Here is a 20,757-nt window from a genome sequence, read left to right as displayed (position 1 = left end):
TAAGGAAATAGAAGACTATGTATAGATGTTTAAGGATGGCATCCCTTACGGGGAAAGTATGAGTAGAGTTAAGTCAGGGCACAATTCAATCACCTGAGGGAGAATTTGGTGGCTGTGGTGAACTTGAAATAGAATTGGATAAAATGAATAGTGAAAATCTTGGGTTGGAGCGATTAGACACTTACTATGAGGATGAACTTGTGTTTATGTGTAGAGACATTACCAAGCGTGCAGGTCAAGTTCAAGACAGGCTAGTAGAATTGGCCCAAAGATACAAGGTGGATTTGAAGAAAGCCAAAGCTTTACAGAGGAGTACTCCAATGTGCAATGTGCTTTAACGAAATGGACATTAATGCCATGAGACTTCTGGGAAGGAAAACCCAGATTAGAGAATTCATCCAGAATATTCGTAAATGGAATGAACTGAAACAGCAGGAAGTTAAATGGGCAAAAAAGCAAGACATAAAGAAACCCCCAGGAGAACCGCCTCTGGTAGCTGGAAAAGGGTGAAGAGAGGGAAGGGGGGGGGGGGAGGGGGGGGATGGAGGTGACAACTTTCCCGTAAAAAGAAGTGCCTGGTGGATGTTATGTACATGTGCAATGGAGCAGAAGTGATCTTACATCATTTACTAACGATTTCCCAAAATTGAGAGAGAAAACAGTAGAATGGTACAAGCAAGATGAACGATTTCTGAAGATATTGCAGGTGTTGTGGGTAGATATGAACACCTTGTTTGGCATTGTTGTTCCAAGTGATTTGTGGACAAAATGTAAGGTAGCTGTTCCGTGACCTGAGACAGAACCTACTAGAAGTGCAGAGACGAAAGGTCCCTCGCCATTGGTAATGAAAGAGTATCAACACATTATGACATTTTTGAAGGGAGAGGTACCAACTTAAAATATAGATTGGGTTAAGACTGACAGAACGACACAGGAACCAAAAGAGTTGATCCATGCGTATTATGAGAGATTGTTGCAAACATTCCAGCAGTATAGTGGAATGGAGAAGCTTGAAGGTAAAGATATGGGACGTTTTATCTGTCGAGGTTTGTGACAGGATTGCAACCTAAGATTAGCATGATTATTCAACAGCATTTAATCTTTTAGCAGAACAAGTCAGCTGACAAAATGTTGAGCTATGCCAAATAATGTAGCGATGAGATTAAGATGAAACAAAAAAATCTAAAGTAGAAGTTGATGGTTTCTCAGATAAAAGCAGCACAGAGAACTAATCAAATTCAGCCATTTGTAGGAAATATTGATATCATACAAGGTGTGTATCAGCAAGGACCTAATTCAATGCAGGGTAGAAGTTGAGGGGTCCCTATTGATCCTAATACTGTAATGGATGTCAACAGTTTGAAAAGGATTACCCCATGTCACATATGCAATAAGCTTGGACATTTGAAGTGGGAGTGCTGTTTGAATCCAGCTAATCAGTTCCAAAATTCAGGATTTGTGCCTTCTCAGAATAACTCCACATAAATGCAGAATGTGCAGAGACGAAGGAGTCAAAATGTTAATGTACCCCAAGCTCCAATGATGCCAGTCCCACAACCTCCGATGTCACAACAGAATGCTGTAGGGCCTAGAAAAAATCTGAATCAGGGTTCAAGAACGAATACAAATGTGGTTCATGATAATAATCCTTTCCAACAGTTCCCTCTATTTGAAACTCATGAGAGCTAAGGCTCCAATCAGTCAGCCTGACCTTGCCTGAGAGGGGAGAAAGACTGCATGGTTGGTGCAGCCTTGGAGTAGATCAGAGCGGACCATTTATAGATAGTGAGGTGGATGGCCACCTTGTGTCATTTTTTGTTGACACTGATGCTACCCATTCTACTTAAAGTACAGTAGAAGTCCCAAACGTACCCCTCTCTGTAGTCCAAGTTGTAGGTGTAGTGAACAAACAGATAACGACTCAAGAAACTACACTCATTTCAGTGAAAATAGGGACCTTTGAGGAAAAACATGTTTGTGATATGAGTTTCTGGCCCAGTGAACCTCTTAGGAAGGGGTCTACTTTGCAAATTAAACTGCATCATCTTTTGTACGCCAGCAGCTACAGAGAAGCAGACACATGACTAGTAATAACTCATATTATACATTGTAAACTCTGCTGAGAGTTGAAAAATGTACCTTCAGATTTGAAAGAGACAATTAAATCCAAAGTATGGAATTTTTTAGGAAAATATATTGGACTGATTAAAGATGTTAAACCTGTCCGAATTACGATCAAGCCAAATGCTGAATTCCCCAAAACACCACAAAACAATTTGACACCTGAGAAAATTGCTGGGATAGCTCCTGTAATCAAGTCTATGATTCAACAGGGAACATTAAGGGAAACAATGGGTAGTCCTTGTAACTCTGTCGTTATGGACCTACAAAAAGTGAGTGGGTAATGCAGGATTGTACACGACTGGCGAAAAGTAATCAACATTGTTGTTCTTTGTTGCCCCCTGGTACTAAAGCTGCAATATTGTTTGAGAATCCAATGTGAGGCCGAGTGGTTTAGAATCATTGATTTGTGTCAAGCCTCTTTCTCGATATTGTTGCATGAGGATAGCCAGATCCTTTTCACATTTCGGTTTAAAAAATCATGATCTGGCATGGTGCCGCGTCCTGCAAGGGTACACTGACAGTCCTTCTATTTTTAACCGGATTCTTAGAAAAATCTCGAGTCCCTCGGCATGCCTTGTAAGTCAATTCTGTTATATTATATCAATGACCTATTGGTGGAGTCGAATAGTGAGGAAGCCTGCAGACAAGACACCATTGCACTGGTGAGCCATCTGGGTGAGAATGTACACAAAGTAGCCCTAGGAAAGATGCAATATTTTCATAAAGGAGTTCAATATCTTGGACACCACATTTAGAAAGGAGCGAGGAAAGTGTCACAAGAGAGAATTTCAGCCATTTTGAGAATGCAGTCCGCCAACCATGGGGAGAGAAGTCAGGATGCTCTTGGGAGTGGTGGGCTACTGGTGTCAGTGAATACCCAACATTTCCCTAGTGGCCAAACCTTTACAGACGCTGACACACAAGGATGTGTGATCCGGTAACCTGGGTCAACGATTGTCTCATTGCCTTCCTAGAGCTGAGAGAAAGTCTCTATTGTGCCCTGGCATTGAGAATACTTGATTATACCAAGTCATTGCACTTTTCTGCAGTGAGAGTGAGGGCTGTATTCTCTTAGTGCTTACACAAACCCATGGAAATGCCAAGGGACCTGTAGCCTGTTTCTCAGCTGCGTTAGATCCTGTAACTTCTGTGCTGCCTGGTTGTCTTAAAGCTGTAACAGTGCTCAGCACTAGTATCGAGTGATGTGAAAATATAGTTATGGGTCATGCTTTAACTTTGTATGTTACATATTCTGTAGAGTTGTTGTTGACAAGGACCAGAACCCAGCACCTGACAAGCATCCATCTCACTAAATATGAACAGGTCATTTGCAGCCTGGCTTTCCAAGTGAAGGTTCGACGCAGCGGCTGCCGTGTGACAGAAAATTAGACACATTGCCCTACTGGATCAACGCAACGCCTGTGACTTCTTCCAGGATTCCCAGGATTTCCCTGCATCGTCCCTGGGCATCCACACACCACAGTAAGGAACCAAAACTGTGTGCTGATAACCGACACAAGCCTCTTGGAGCGTGGAAGAAAACAGCGCATTGTCTGTGCTGTGTCAGAAAATCTGACGCGCCCCATATTTTTCCACACATCTCCTCCTCTGCGGTCTCCGTGCGTGTTATTTTTTACGCAAACCAGGTAGTCTATGTAATCAACAGACAACTGTTGATTTCTAAGATTTAAGACTCTTTTTAATCTTGCAAAAGTGATATCTCAGCGATATGTCAACTTGTGCTTAACGAATCTTTATCATTTTGACTTTATTTTAACCAGATAAATATCATATATTTTTCTAAACATGTGTGGTGTATTTCTGTGGTATTTTAACTGTGTTACTGTATCATTTATTGCACAAATACTTTACACATAGCTTCTAAGTTAAGCCTGAGTGCTCAGTGCCAAGCTACCAGAGGGTGGGCACAGGATAATTTGGATTGTGTGTGAATTACCCTGACTAGGATTGTGGTCCCTATTTGGACAAGGGTGTATACCTCTGCCAACTAGAGACCCTATTTCTAACAGTCTCACTGTACAAAAAATTGCTGTTAAGGGAACTCTTACCCAGGTTTGGCTTTCCGACTTCTTTGAAATCACATCCCAGGACTCATTTCAATAATGAAGTCCTGAAACTGTTGTGTGCAGTACTGGAAATGGAATAAGGATTACACTGCAGCTATAGACCAGAGGCTTCAGGTCTTGTTGAGCAGGTGAATGAAGCATTGCAATTGAGACTGGCAAAGTGTGTGCTTTGACATTTTGAAATGGCCTGATTATGTACCTCCTGTGTTGATGAGTGTTCAGAGTCTACCTGATTGAAAAGACTGGATTGATTCACTAAATCATTATGGGGAGGGTGATCAGCTTGCCAGCGGTTCCTGCGAATGCACTTGTGAACTTTACAGATAATATGGCCCTGGATTATTGCAAGAGACCAGCTGATGTGGTGCATTCTGTGCCCCATCAGGTTGGAGCAGTTACAGCCTCTCCACATCAAGAACAGTGCCATGATCACATTTCTGGCAATTGGGTCTTGGTGAAGAAACAAGTAAGGAAGACATGTCTGGAACCCCAGTTGTGCGGGCCGTATCAGGTCATCCTCGTCACAACGACTGTTGTAAAGTGTGGGTCTCCTTAACTAGATTCACGCTTCCCATACTAGCAGAGTTGAATGTTTCCTTGATAAAACAGCACCTGTTCCAGAAGTGCCAGTGGTGAGAGAGAGGCAACAAGAGCAGGTCAGTCAAGCTGTCTGGGGCCAAACTGAGCCTGAAAGAGTACTCAATCGGTCTGAGGGGGTTCTTGAGCAAGCCACAGATGAGGCTGAAGTAGGAGCAACTGGACATTGTCCTGTAGTGGTAAATGAGTCGAGTTCAGAGTCAGACCCTGACGAAGGACCTAGTGCTGGAAGGAAGCGAGTGGAAGCTGAAGGCAGATGGCTCAGAAGGCAAGAGAGAAAATTTTATCTTGGCTGAAGGACGTGTGTCTCAGACCATACACAAGGGTGCTGAGAACTCTGATCCAAGTGAAAGTGAAGACGAAAGTGCAGACTAGGGAGGCCAAAGAGAATGAGAGTGCCCTGTTGGAGGTACTCGTCACCTGAATGGACATACTTTGTTGCAAATGACAGAGATACAGAGTTTTAGGAGTACTAAAATGACGATACAAATTCAATTAAACTTCCAAGAATTGAGCATTTTGTTTGAACTATATCTGGATTTCTTGCTGGCTTTCACGTATTTGAACTGTGTAGTTATTACAGACATTTACTTTGATTCTGATAGGGAATTAAGAAGAATACCTAGGCCCAAGTAGAAGAAGAAAAGAGGGTTACCTCTTAGAAGAACAGGAGTAGGGCTAAGGAAGTGTTACAAAGATTTTGCAACATATCTGTTATACATTGCTTGAACTTTTTTGTCGTTTTGCACAGGTCAATCAGTTGCTGTTACATTTCACCCAAAGTGAAGTAGGTGTAGTATTGCTTCTTTCCTTTATAGTCTTATCAGTGTTACTAACTGGAGTATCTTCATCTACCCTGCAGTAGAGGAGACATCATCTTCTACTGTTCCCCCACACATATTATGCCCTAGATTTAACTACACCTACAAGTTAGATAAAACGTATTTACATGTAGATGATTCAAAGTGTGATTACTCTGCAAATGTATATATGAGGTTACTCTATAAATATTATGATACTATGGATGCAAGGAATTGCTATGTATGTTTGCATTTGCCTGCATAGGCGACAGAGGGGATTACATACCTTCATATTCCTGTGACTTATGGGATTACCTGCAGTCTTTTGTTGCGTTTGTTTTACAGGGCAGGACATTTTCAATACTATTTCTCAAATTTCGATTTAGGTTTTTCAGAAATTCCTATAGTTGAACACTTGAATCGTCATCCTGGCCTAAGGGGTTGAAGATAATTGCAAGATTCCTTAAACCTCTTACAACATTAGACACAGTCTATGCACACCAACACATTCGGACATGCATTTTGACAGAGTTTGAGAAGAAATGTCTAACTTTAGTTAAAAGACAGAAACAGGGATCTAGAAGCTAGTTTAATAATAGACAAGAGTTGTAGGAGCCAACATAAGTGGATCAAAGAGGAGATTGGACATCAGGTAGCTGGTACTTTGACTGCCTTGACATCGGATTGGAAGCACAAGAGAAGGCTGTGTATTTGGATGGAGAGATCTGAAGTGGCCAATATATATGTAGGAAAGAGTGAATGTGATCATACTTTTGGGGTGCAAGGGAATTATAAGCTGTACTTGGATTGAGAGGATTCTCTTATTCCTGGAGTTTTTTTTATCCGTGGAGAACATGATATTTTAAGCTGCCTAAAGGATCCAAAAGATAGTATGCTATATGTTATTTAGTTATAGTTTTCCCCAAGATTTATCACGTACACATCTTGATGACCCTGTTTGGACAAAAGGTTGTAACCTAAGTGAGGTGTTTGTCCTGGAGAAGTAGTAGGGGATTTATTTGGTGCATTGATTCAATCTGTGGGAGTGTTTTGAAATGATTTAAAGATTAGAAAGAGGTCTACCATAGTGGGAAAAGTTGGATACTAGTACAGCTGGAGCCTTATTGGCTGTAGGCCCTGAAGTGGTAGCTATAAAATTAATGGTTTTGCAGAATCATCTTGTGTTAGACATCTTATTCACAAAGGAGGGTGGAGTCTCTTGGATGATGAAAGTTCAGCAATGCTTCTACTTGCATCCCGGACAAGTGTAAGGACTTGGAGAACTATATTCGGAATATTTCTGGGTTGATGAAAGATCTAAAGAATTTGGAAGCTACTGGTGCATGGAAAACCACTTGAGATGGATTTGCTGCTATAGGCAGATGGTTTAGAACATTAGGAAGTGGAGCTCTGTGTTTTGTTCTAAAGCCTTTGTCGGTTATTGCCATATGGGCACTTTGTTCTTTTTTATCTGCCATTTTTCCCCGTCGGGATCACTAGAGGTGCCATTTTGGCCAAAGGCAACCTGTCTACACCCGTCAGCTTCCCGGTAACAGCCAGTATCAGCCACTGTGCTCGAAATAAGCTGGAAGGTAGGCAATGTATAACTTATGAAAGCTTCATTCTCCGTAACATGGCTCTTAAGCCAGTTTGCATGCCCCATTCCATCCCTCATTTGTTAATAGATGATTTCTCCTGCCTTCATTGTCATTGGACTCCTAATCCATTAGCAAAGGCAAATGTAGCAGCTATCAATCAAATAAATAAAAAAATCAGACAATGACACAGTTTTCAGCTTCTCTACTAAATGTCAGCTCTCTGCACAAACACAAAGGATATGTCTCATTTTTTGAAGGAAGAAAAACTGGACATTTTGTTTCTTACAGAAGCTTGGCTTACAGAATGTGCCAATCCAACTGAATCATCAGCCATTCCTTATGGATATAAAATCCTTTAGGAAGATCAGACAAGGCAGGAGCGGGGGGGGGTCGCAATAATCTATAAAAGTGACTTTGAAAGCTTGGCCATTCAGCTTGAGGAACTGACTGGTGCTGAGGGCTTAGGCTTTCGCCTTACCCTGTCCCCTTACCAATCCATAACCAGTACTCTTATTTATAGGCCGCTGAGCCATGCTGGACCTTTGTTGAGATCCTTAAGCAGTACCCTGGCCTCATGCGCTCTTAGATATCACAATCTTATTGTTTTAGGAGATATCAATCACAACATGGATGAAATGGCTGATTCTGAGGTTGTTTCACTTTCAGACACCATGTTTTCTTTTGATCTTTTCCAGCAGGTGTTTCCTCTGACTCACCAGGCTGATCACATATTAGACCAAATCTTCTCTAGTATCAAGATAGACCTACTCAACTTGTTACCCCTAGAATGGTCTGATCATCATCTGAATAAGTTTAGATGGCAGAAGTCATTTAAAGACCTTGCACCTATGGAGAATAGCCACACCATGTCAAGGGCACCTCATAAAATTCACCCAACTGAGCTGTCTCGTTCTCTGGAAGAGAATACTCCCCTGCCTTCAGGAGAATTAGAAGTGGAAGCCTAATGCATAGATGATTGGATTCACATCACCATTAATAATTTGGCACCTGGTGTAGGAGGCTGGACTGGCTTGTAGTGAGTACCAAGGGGTCCTTACACCTTGCACCAGGCCCAGGTATCCCTTATTAGTGTATAGGGGTGTCTAGCAGCTATGGCTGATAGAAAAGGTAGTTTAGCAGAGCAGCTTAGGCTGAACTAGGAGACGAGTGAAGCTCCTACAGTACCACTAGTGTCATATGCACAATATCATAAGAAAACACAATACACAGATATACTAAAAATAAAGGTACTTTATTTTTATGACAATATGCCAAAAGTATCTCAGTGAGTACCCTCAGTATGAGGATGCCAAATATACACAAGATATATGTACACAATACCAAAAATATGCAGTAATAGCAAAAGGAAGTAATGCAAGTAATGTAGAATTACAGTAGATTGCAATAGGAGCACATAGGTATAGGGGCAACACAAACCATATACTCCAAAAGTGGAATGCGAACCACGAATGGACCCCAAACCTATGTGAGCTTGTAGAGGGTCGCTGGGACTGTAAGAAAACAGTGAGGGTTAGAAAAATAGCCCACCCCAAGACCCTGAAAAGTAGGTGTAAAGGGCACCTATTTTCTCCAGAGAACACAGAAGTCGTGATAGGGGAATTCTGCAAGGAAGACCAACACCAGCAAAGCAACCAAAGTGGATTTCCGGACGAGAGTACCTGTGGAACAAGGGGACCAAGTCCAAGAGTTGCGACAAAGTCGAGAGTGGGCAGATGCCCAGAAAATGCCAGCTGAGGGTGCAAAGAAGCTGCCACCGGATGGTAGAAGCTGTGGATTCTGCAAGAATGAAGAGGGCTAGAAACTTCCCCTTTGGAGGATGGATGTCCCACGTCGTGAAGAAGCTTGCAGAGGTGTTCCCACGCAGAAAGACCGCAAACAAGCCTTGCTAGCTGCAAGGGCCGCGGTTAGGGTTTTTGGATGCTGCTGTGGCCCAGGAGGGACCAGGATGTCACCACTTGGATGAGGAGACAAGGGGGGCGCCCAGCAAGTCAGGGAGCCCTCACAGAAGCAGGCAGCACCCGCAGAAGTACTGGAACAGGCACTTAGAAGAGGAGTGAACCGGAGCTCAACCGAAGACACAAAAGGGAATCCCACGACGCCGGAGGACAACTCAGAAGGTTGTGCACTGCAGGTTAGAGTGTCGGGGACCCAGGCTTGGCTGTGCACGAAGGAAATCCTGGAAGAGTGCACAGGAGCCGGAGCAGCTGCAAATCACGCGGTACCCAGCAATGCAGTCTAGCGTGGGGAGGCAAGGACTTACCTCCACCAAACTTGGGCTGAAGAGTCACTGGACTGTGGGAGTCACTTGGACAGAGTTGCTGAGTTCCAGGGACCACGCTCGTCGTGCTGAGAGGGGACCCAGAGGACCGGTGATGCAGTCTTTTGTTACCTGCGGTTGCAGGGGGAAGATTCCGTCGACCCACAGGAGATTTCTTCAGAGCTCCTGGTGCAAGAAGGAGGCAGGCTACCCCCAGAGCATGCACCACCAGGAAAACAGTCGAGAAGGCGGCAGGATCAGCGATACAAGGTTGCAGTCGTTGTCTCTGCTACTTTGTTGCGGTTTTGCAGGAGTCCTGAGCAGTCAGCGGTCGATCCTTTGGCAGAAGGTGAAGAGAGAGATGCAGAGGAACTCTGATGAGCACTTGCATTCGTTATCTAAAGAATTCCTCAAAGCAGCGACCCTAAATAGCCAGAAAAGGAGGTTTGGCTACCTAGGAAGGAGGATAGGCTAGAAACAAAGGTAAGAGCCTATCAGAAGGAGTATCTGACGTCACCTGCTGGCACTGGCCACTCAGAGCAGTCCAGTGTGCCAGCAGCACCTCTGTTTCCAAGATGGCAGAGGTCTGGAGCACACTGGAGGAGCTCTGGGCACCTCCCCTGAGAGGTGCAGGTCAGGGGAGTGATCACTCCCCTTTCCTTTGTCCAGTTTCGCGCCAGAGCAGGGCTGGGGAATCCCTGAACCGGTGTAGACTGGCTTATGCAGAAATGGGCACCATCTGTGCCCATCAAAGCATTTCCAGAGACTGGGGGAGGCTACTCCTCCCCAGCCCGGACACCTTTTTCCAAAGGGAGAGGGTGTAACACCCTCTCTCTGAGGAAGTCCTTTGTTCTGCCTTCCTGGGCCAAGCCTGGCTGGACCCCAGGAGGGCAGAAACCTGTCTGAGGGGTTGGCAGCAGCAGCAGCTGCAGTGAAACCCCGGGAAAGGTAGTTTGGCAGTACCCGGGTCTGTGCTAGAGACTCAGGGGATCATGGAATTGTCTCCCCAATGCCAGAATGGCATTGGGGTGACAATTCCATGATCTTAGACATGTTACATGGCCATGTTCGGAGTTACCATTGTGACGCTATACATAGGTAGTGAACTATGTATAGTGCATGCGTGTAATGGTGTCCCCGCACTCACAAAGTCCGGGGAATTTGCCCTGAACGATGTGGGGGCACCTTGGCCAGTGCCAGGGTGCCCACACACTAAGTAACTTAGCACCCAACCTTCACCAGGTAAAGGTTAGACATATAGGTGACTTATAAGTTACTTAAGTGCAGTGGTAAATGGCTGTGAAATAACGTGGACGTTATTTCACTCAGGCTACAGTGGCAGGCCTGTGTAAGAATTGTCAGAGCTCCCTATGGGTGGCAAAAGAAATGCTGCAGCCCATAGGGATCTCCTGGAACCCCAATACCCTGGGTACATCAGTACCATATACTAGGGAATTATAAGGGTGTTCCAGTATGCCAATGTGAATTGGTGAAATTGGTCACTAGCCTGTTAGTGACAATTTAGAAAGCAGAGAGAGCATAACCACTGAGGTTCTGGTTAGCAGAGCCTCAGTGAGACAGTTAGTCATCACACAGGGAACACATACAGGGCACACTTATGAGCACTGGGGCCCTGGCTGGCAGGGTCCCAGTGACACATACAGTAAAACAACATATATACAGTGAAATATGGCGGTAACATGCCAGGCGAGATGGTACTTTCCTACAGTAAGCAATACAAGGGCATCAATGATTACATCAACATTGTTCAAATTTGAGGTAATGTTACCATCCCTTTCCCCTATTGTATGAGTCAAATATGCCTGACTGTCTACCCCCCCCATGTGACGTAGGGTGTTTGTGTATTGACCAGGGTGGGGCAGGGCATGGTCCCAATGTGATACATGCAATATTCAGCCCACCCCTGCCATATTATAGAGTGTTTTTTAGGGCATCCTGCGCTTGGTATATTGGATTCTCTAGTCATAAAACGGTTCATGCACTTGGCCCATTTGGTGGTGTGTGAGACGGAATCTGATTTCCATGTCTCTTTTTGCTATCACTAGCTCTAGCCAAAGTAGTGCTCTGTGGTACCTATTCCCTTCAAGGCCTTCAGCGATGTGTAGGAGTATCGTTTTTGGATCTCTTGGGACAGGCCAACCCAGTACCTGCCCCCAAAGTGTCAAGGATGCATTTCCAGTATGTCACTAGGGCAGGACTCTGCAAAAAAGTGTGTAGTATACCTTCCTTTGGATAACCACAACACAAGCAGCCACTCAGAGGGATCAGTCCAATCTTGTGCAGTCACGCGTGTAAAATACGTCCTATGTAGCACTTTAATTTGTATTAACCAAAACTCTGAAGCGATTGCTGCCTTCTGTGGTGCCGCAAGTGCCTCACTCCAGTCTTCGTTGTCGAGGGGGCCAAAGTCCTCTTCCCATGCCTCCCGCACCATAACTATATAGTCCGGCATGTTCTAAATCAGCATGGGGTAGGTGTCTGAAAATGTATGTTCCTTGATTATAGTCAGGAGTAACTTGGCTTCCAATGGGGAGTGTTCAGGGATATTATCTCCGTGTGGCAAGTAGGGCTGTAGTCCGTGCAGAAGTTGGAGGTAACTGAAAAACTGGGAGTGGTATAGGTCATATTCAGCTTGCAGCTCTGAAAAGGATTTCACTAGGCCCTCTTGTAGGATGTATCCTAAAGTGGAGATACCAATAATATCCCAGTTACAGAGACCACCGAGGGCCACCACCTGCAGGAGTCGGGTTCCCTTCCATAATAGCATCTCCAATGTGAGTTAGGAAGCCCATCTCATGGTATTATGTGCATCTAACCATGTCTTCAGCACTGCCGGGGTGGCTGAGTGCTGAGCCACTCTGGGACTGCATCTTTGTATAGGAAGTGAGACAGACTGGTAAGACCCATGATCCCTTCCTCCGCTGCATAGGTTGGGCCATCAAAGCCTGTGAACCACCAATCATTGAGAATAAACAGGTGAGCCACCCTGTCATATAGAAGTATGCCAGAGGTCCCCAAACTGATGCTGAACATGAACTGAGAATACTTCCCGAAGGAACACCCATGGGGTCCCCTCTTCTCACAGCAAGGATCTCAACCAGGCATTAATTAATCTTTGAAAAGAAGAGTCGGTCTATCAGGTAGGGGAAGTTTTGGAGTTGGTACAGCAGTTTTGAGAGGGCTACCATTTTGAAAATGGCCGAGTGGCCATCAGTGACAGCGGAAGGGTGGAATAAAATGTTATATCTTTCGTTAGTCTTTGGATAGTGGATTACAGATTGCGTTCATGCGTGATAGTCTTATCCAGTGTAACATAAACGCCCAAATATTTGAAGATGGTTGGTTCCCTTGGTCCCTCAAGTCCGGGGCCCAGGGTGCAAAAAAGGGACATGACCCTATCTAGTATATAGTTGACTTAGCCTCATTCATGTGAAGCCCAGAGTCTGAATCAAACATTCACAGTATTTGCATTGCTGGGGGTTCCCGAATCCTCCAGTGTATCTAAGAATAACAGGAGGTTTTCTGCATGAAGGGATATCCTATCTCTCACCCCTTCGGACCACTGAAATCCCCAAAATAGAGCCACCCATGCTGCCAGGGGCTGAACTGCCAGCACAAATAAAATGGGGGACAAAGCAACTCTGACGTGTTCCCTGCTCAAGACAGTTCCTCCAAACCATACCTGCGCCATCAAATTGGTGTAAAGCAGATGAATGAAACCGAGGACGCACGGACCAAACTTTTTTGTTGAAGCAGGGCAAAAAGATATTCTCAGTTGACCGTGTCGAAAGGATTGTGGAAATCGACCAAAAGGAGCGTCTGGTGGCCCGGTAAGCCTCTGATCAGCTCCAGTGCATTGTAGGCCCTACGGATAATGTGTATGATGGTCTGATGAGGGATAAGCCCAGATTGATCAGGGTGAATTAAGTGCGAGACTAGCTCACATCTTGGCCCAGAACTTTACTTTGGTATTCAGTAATGATATTGGTCTATACCCTTCACTCTTCACATTTGGTGTAGGGGAGGCCGGGGCTTAGGTATTACGACTGCTTCAGCCGCCCTCAGATCGCAGGATAGTGCACCATGTTCCATGGATTCTTTAAACATGCTCAACCTCTGGGGACCCGTGGTGGGCCAGAGCAGGTGCCAAAATTCCGCTGGGAAGCCATTGGGTCCCGCCACCTTTCCCACATGAGCTGGCCTAATGCTGTCCCCAGCTTCTCAAAGGTAACCTCTGCCTCCAGAGTGTATTGTTGTTCAGCCGTTAATTGTGGGAGTGATACATTAGTTACAATTTGTTCTAAATCTGCTGGTGGGCCCTCCGGCTGCCCCTCATTGAGTAGTTGGCAAACACAGCCACAATATTGAGTAGTTTGCAAACAGCCACAATATACATGCTGCCTGTAATCCAAGTTCGATCATTCTTCACCAGGAACGCTACTGGTGACCCAGATTGGCAGAGTGTGCAGAGCTAGTGTAGCGGTTTGCTTGTTTTATTGCCCCACTGCTATATACGGCTGCAAGTGGCCTTCCACACCTCTCTACCTTTTTGGGTAAGCTCTTGTTTAGGAAAAAGTTGGGCATGACGGGGTAAACAAACTTTTGAGCACTTCTCTGTCTTTTGGAACAGTCCCGGTGCAATGGAAACAAGCCAAATTTCTGCCCTTGCTCAAAAAATGTACATCAGATCCTAAGGTTCAAGCTAACTACAGGCCCCTTTCTCTCCTTCTGGGTTTTTCAAAAGTTTTAAAAAAATTGTAAATTCCCAACTCTCACAATATCTGGAAAATAACCTCTTACACCTGAGTCAATCGGGTTTCAGACCTAACTTTAGCACAAAGACGGCCCTACTAGAAATCACATAGCATATCAAGGGGACCTAGATAGGGGGAGGAAGGCTGTCCTAGTTATGTTAGACCTATCTGCAGCTTTCAACACTGCTCCAAACTCTAGACTCCTGACCAGACTCCAATTTTTTGGAATTCGTGACTTGACTCTAAATTGGTTCACTTCCCTCTCAGAAGAAAGAAGTCAGAAGGTATGGCTGCACCCTTTCTCTTCAAAAAATCATGAACTGTCAGTTGGTGTGCCCCTAAGGCTCAGCCCTCAGTCCTACTCTTTTCAATGTTTATCTTCTGCACTTAGCTCTGTTGGCTGAGACCTTAGGTGCTAGGGTAATTTTGTGTGCTAATGACACCCAGCTTTTGTTCACTTCCAAAAAGGGAGAGGAGATTGCTGGAGAAGCCACCAAAAGATGCCTCTCACGTGTTCCACTGGATGTCAATCAATCAACTGAAATGTAATTGGGATAAGACTGAGACCTTATTCCATGGCCATTAATTGCCAGACTTTTGGAAGACCTCTGGCCGAAATATGCGCTCCACCCTGGCCCCCAATGGGGCATTGTAAAGAATCTAGTGGTTAAATTCGAAAATGCGCTTCCCTTCCAAACACGGATCCAGGCACTGGTTGGTTCCTGTTTTGGGCTACTTTGAACACTGAAATTACTTTTGCCCCTTCTTTTTTTTTTTGCTAAGAAAATAGTGATCAAAGCTTTGAAACTTCCAGATTGGATTATGGGAATGCTCTTTATCCAGGTCGCCCAGATAACCTTTTAAACAGACTTCAAGTCACCCAGAATTCAGCAGCCCATATTCTCCTGAACCTTCCCCCACAAACTCAAATATCTCCTCACCTGAGGACACTACATTGGCTGACTATTAATAAAAAGGATCATTTTTAAATCTTTAGTCCTTATCCACAAAGTTCTGCATGCCACCAGGGCTGGTTATTTGAGGAAAAGGATTAAAGCATATATCCCCTTCAGAGATTTACATTCCACCCATGGCCGATTCACTCGAATTCCTAACATCATCCATGCAAAAGCCAGTGGGTACGCCTTTTGCCTACTGTGGGCCGGCTGCATGGAATAAACTTCCATTTGAGTTATGGACAACTACCAAGCTACTCTCTTTTAAGACAAAATTGAAAACATGGATATTTTAACAAGAGTAATGAGCTTTTGAGAGCAGTCATCCTTAATTAATCCCGAGACACTCCCTGGAGAATCGGCACGCTTTACAAATCTCACATCATCATCATCCTCATGTGCAGTAGTCCTGATAGTGGGATTCAGAATTTTCCAGAGAATAAAGATTGGGAAGTAGAGTAGGAGAGCAAATCTTGAGTTAGAGGATAATCTGTGTAAATATATGAAAATCTGAAATGTCTGGGGGAGTCTAGATTAAAGCTGATGAAAACGACAGGGTTCTAGAGAGTCTCATTCGAGAAAGGAGTACGTTTATGATGGTTTAATACATCATCTGGGTGGTGGGGGGTTGAGGGAGTATAACTTGGAGGTGCCATTATGCATTCCAGAAAGGGGAAATGAAATGTACTCAATGACATATATTTGTGCTTACATGTATTTATGCAAATGAAGAGAGCTGAGGGTCGTGAACTGAAAATGTAGAATGATTATATGCAAATTACATGTATGCAGTATATTCAAATGTATTGATATTATGATATTTAAGTTAAATTATATTTTCATAGTTATTCCCCATTTATAGTACTTATGTGAAATGGACATATAACTGTATTTGAATGTGCATTGATGTCTATGTTAAGTTGGCTAGAGTTAAGACCTGAAATATTTTTCTGTGTTTAAATCTTCAACATGGAACTTTCGCTCTTGCTGAATATTTCTTTTTTTGCAGGTGTGTCTGCACAAGCCTTTATGAAGAACTACCCTCTGGATTCCTGGAAGTGAGAGTGATCCAAGGTCGTCCTGATGCTTGGACCGGTAGATGAAAGTCTAATGAGAAGTTACTATTCACAGTTGTGTACAGACCACGGAAATTACTGGCAGTTACAAGGGAGTTTTGTGGGATAGGAGGCTTTTAGCTAGTTAGAGATTTAGATTCCCTTTAACTAGAGTAGACTCTTAGAGAGGTACAGACCTCTGTTTTCCCTTGCTCTGGCTAATATGCCTTTATGCCACGCACATCTCTCTTACAGAAACATCTGAGGTTTCTGTAGTGCTGACACTTAATTAATTCTCTATTGCCTTTAACCAGAGAACTCTTGGGGTTTTCTATAGGCTATCAGAGTAGTTAGGCTTCTGTAGATTCAATGGGTAGGCAGGGAAATCAAAGCTTGGATTCTTATCACCAAATAGTGTTTCTTTTTTTTCTGTATTGCTGCTACTGAGATGTTAGAAAGTCTGATGTTAGTACGCTTTAACTCGCCTTTGGTAATTCTATACTTATACAGTATGTTTTGGGACACATTTATATAAGTCTGGCTTCAAACTTGTGATAAATCTTTTGAACTTTGATTTTGTCTCTGAGATTCCTTGTGTGACCAAATGGGTTGCACTGTAAATTCCTTAGAATGGTTTAATGTGTTTCTCCTCACCCCTCGGAACTTTCAAAAGATTCATCGGATCTAGAACACTAGTAAGTGGGCCAGACACTGGATCACGTCTGTACTGCTGCCCCATTCAATGGGCTTAGAGCGCTGACAGGCCCTGCCTCCATCTAATCTGATTGGATTCCCCCAACAAATCAGGAACTAGCTTGTTGCGTCTTCGGGTGACAATGAAAATACATTAAAAGCAGTAAGGTGCTCAATATTTTCAACAATTAAAGTATGGATGCATGAATGTTTATATAAGTGTCAAAATGCAGCCGTGCATCTTCTATCACTGGTGCATTCGTGCTGTTGCCACCATTAAATGGTTTTAGACCGCTGAAAGTCTCGACCCCCTTCTAATCTGATTGATTCCCCCCAACAAATCAGGAACTAGCTTGACGCCTCTTCAGGTGGCAAGGAAATTGCACTAAAAACAGTAAGGTCCTCAATATTTTTAAATACTAAAGTGCGGTTGCGGGAATGTTTTAAAAAACCGACAAACTGCAGTCGGTGCAGCTTCTATTACTGGAGCATCCGAGCAGCCTCCACCATTAAATGGGCTTAGAGCTCTGACAGGCTCTACCCCCTCTAACCTGATTGATTCCCCCCAACAAACCAGGAATTAGCTTGTCATGTCTTCAAGCAGCGATTAAATTGCACTAAAAGCAGTAAGGTGCTACATATTTTTTTAAACTAAAGTGAGGATGCGGGAACATTTCCAAAAGTGTCAAAATGCAGCCTTCTATTATTAGTGCATCTACGCAGCTGTAATCATTAAATAGGTTTAGGACTCTGATAGGCTCCACCCACTTCTAATCTGATTGTGTTCCTCCAACAAATTAGGAACCAGCGTGTCACGTCTTTGAGCCACTATGAAATTGCACTAAATACAGTACGGTGCTCAATTTTTTTTTTAAACGAAAGTGAAGATGCAGAAATGTATAATGTTGAAATGCAGCCAGTGAAGGTTCTTTTACAGTGCACTCAGCGTACTCTCAGAGCCAAAAAAACATCATCTAGTAGCCCAAACTGTGGCAAAACGTGTGGGGGAACCTGAAAAATGCCTGTTTCCTTGCAATTTAATCCTTCACGGCAAAAGGATTGAAATCCGAACTCAAATGTCAGTTGCGCACTTTAAGATTGGTGCCTAATACTGGATTCAGATTACAGAGAACAATTCATCCCTAAACCTTGATTTACAATTTTTAACTAAAACCTCACTACATAAAGTGTCCCAAAGCATCTTGAGCATACTACAATTACTTAAATATTCCATCAAGTGCATCAACAAGGAATGCAAGGGAGGAGACCATTGCAATCAGATTCCTTCGGTATTGTAAAATGCCTCAGTGACAAACTTACGTTTATCATTACTGTACCCACCAATCTTAATAACTAATACCACCTACCAGGAGAAAGCGCATTATTCATTGACAAATGTATCAAAGCTATGATCTTGCAATTGATTCCATCTGAGAAAAATAGTTCTTGAGGATTTCAATCAGCATTAGAGCAACTCTAGTAACTAATAATGGAATGAGTGTTCAAATGCATGTCTTCAAATCAAAACCTGGTTAAGAGACAGGGCTTGGCAGTTCTAGGACAGTCATAATATGTCAGAGCACCCTTTCATGGCCCCTTGCAATTTTTGCCTATCCAGCCTGATTCAAAGTTCTGAGGGACAGCTCATCAACTGCCTCTTGTGGGGCAAATTGATTCTGCTCCAAGTTCACTGATTTGAGAGCCACGTTCCATGCAGGGATCTCTGCCATAGACAGTGAACCCAGCCAGTGGAGGTAAATTATGTTAAGTCCTGGGCCATTCAGCCTTGATCAGCGTGTTCTCTTTGTGTGTGACAAAGGGTTTGAGGAGAATTGCCTGACAGCTGGGGTGAATGATTATCAATCTAATGAAACTATTAGGATTTAAAATAAAAGCAGACAGAGCTCAAAAGGTAACATTGCCAATCATTGACTTTGAAGGTTAAGTAAAAGAAAAAGGCTCAATAACTAAAATATCAACTCAAATGGAAGCTGACAGTAGGCAGGTGAACGTAGCAGTGGCTGCTAGAGATCCCAGAAATTGACTAAAAGTGGTCCTTGATAGCTCAAATTTAACAAGTGGCTTGGTGCAGGATTCCATGAATAAGGTGGTCTCATTAAGGAGCACGAGGTTGGCACTGTAAATCAACAAATTAATCTCATATCACAGAAAATGTAATTAAGGATACATCAAGAGATATAATTATAAAACACCATTATACAGAATAATGAAACATTATTATAATATAGTACAGCCTTCAATTGCACCATTCATGAAATCTTAGCAACAGTGACAACACAGTTTATGCTTACACTCGCAGAAATTATACATTTAAGAGAGAGAAGAATGAGGACTCGCCCTTTTATTTGGTTGGCAAAGAAGGTCATATTTAGATGGACTGAAGTTTTTTGATCAGCAGTGTAAGAGGAGCAATGGCATTTTATAGGAATGTTGACAGAAGTAAGGTGCTATTGGTAGAACATCTCATGGTGGAGCAACATTGAATACTGGGTCGGAGAGTCAACCCCCTTTATACATAAGCATCCCTTTTGAGGAGACAAGAAACTATGATCAAAGTAATAGGAATTGTGACTACTTTGAAGGGTTAGCAATCGTTATGATCCCAAGTCATACCTCTGAGATGAGGCAAATATTCTCAACTGATGATGCCTCAGAAAAGTGCTCAAGTGTTTGTGGAAATTCAGTCACTATGTACAAGGGATACTGAAGGTATCCAATTTAGCGATGAACCAATAAAGAAGTATCCAGAGTTCACTGTTAATCAAACTAATATATAAAGGCCATCTAATGTGTGAAGTGAAAGCTGGATTAGATAGAGCTCTGTATAACATGGGTCACTACATTATATTGCATTTTCCAACAATTCAGTTCCACATACCATGAGGTGGACGTTCTTTTGACAGCTTCTCTCTTGCTTGTTTTAGAATGTTCAGATAGTTCTTTACAGGTCCATATCTAAAAAATCTCGAAATCATCCCAAACTGAGCAATGGGTAATACAATCATGGATAAACAATTGTCAGTAGAAACAAAATGTTGTCTATGAAACCCAAATGTTGGTTTATTATGTTAACATTTGGGAATGTTAAAAGGAGCAGGCATATTTTACACATCATTTAGGGAAATGTAATTTACTAATGCTGTAGAGAACCTGGATGAGGGAGGACGTGAAACTCTCTGCATTTATGGCGATCAAAAGACAAGCATCTTTTTGGAATGGTGATAAGCCTGCTAGAGAAATCTCTGCTCTGGTCTTTTTTAAAGTGGCTTACAACTATTAAAGATGATGTTCTAAAGTAGGTGGACTTTAGTTGAATAAACACCCAAAAGGGTATCCTTCCCCAGCACAGCACCTAGTTCAGAAGCCCAAATCGTTCCACCCCACAACAAAACAGAACACCAGATAAAAAGGAAAAGGTACTGTCTATCCAATAAGAGAGAAAATGGCCCTGGTCTTCTCAAATCCTTCATCAAGTGCCCACTTGAGATTGGGCAGCTATCGACAGAAGCCCACTCACAATTCCCTACTTAATATCTAGGAGCGCCGTTTCATACCATCCATTACCCAATCAGACTATCAGAAAAGAGGAACTGAAAGAAAAAAAAAAAAAACTATCATGGGCAAGCAGCATCCCAATTCACAATGTGCCGTATAAGTATGCTGTCAGGCCTGGAGGCCTAGCCACCCGGGGTACAACTTAACCTGAGGGACCTTCAAAGAAACAGGAACTCAGGCCACACAAGGCGGGAGCACTACTGAAGGTGTCAAGAGTC

General features: G+C 43.3%; 1 protein-coding gene across 4 annotated transcripts in view; it reads right to left on the bottom strand.

The window, feature by feature from the left end:
* The window catches only part of SH2D4A (SH2 domain containing 4A), a 988,680-nt gene that overhangs the window by 805,929 nt on the left and 161,994 nt on the right, over nucleotides 1–20,757 (bottom strand). For 3 of the 4 annotated variants that reach the window (XM_069236817.1, XM_069236814.1, XM_069236816.1), the window contains exon 2: nucleotides 19,863–19,939. The exons of the other annotated variant lie outside the window; for it this stretch is intronic. The gene's annotated coding sequence lies outside the window, so the exon portion shown is untranslated. The remainder of the gene's footprint in view (nucleotides 1–19,862; nucleotides 19,940–20,757) is intronic. 4 annotated transcript variants of the gene reach the window in all.

Source organism: Pleurodeles waltl, chromosome 1_2 (assembly GCF_031143425.1).
Source record: "Pleurodeles waltl isolate 20211129_DDA chromosome 1_2, aPleWal1.hap1.20221129, whole genome shotgun sequence".
Classification (NCBI taxonomy): domain Eukaryota; kingdom Metazoa; phylum Chordata; class Amphibia; order Caudata; family Salamandridae; genus Pleurodeles; species Pleurodeles waltl.
This window is presented reverse-complemented; position numbering and strand designations above follow the sequence as displayed.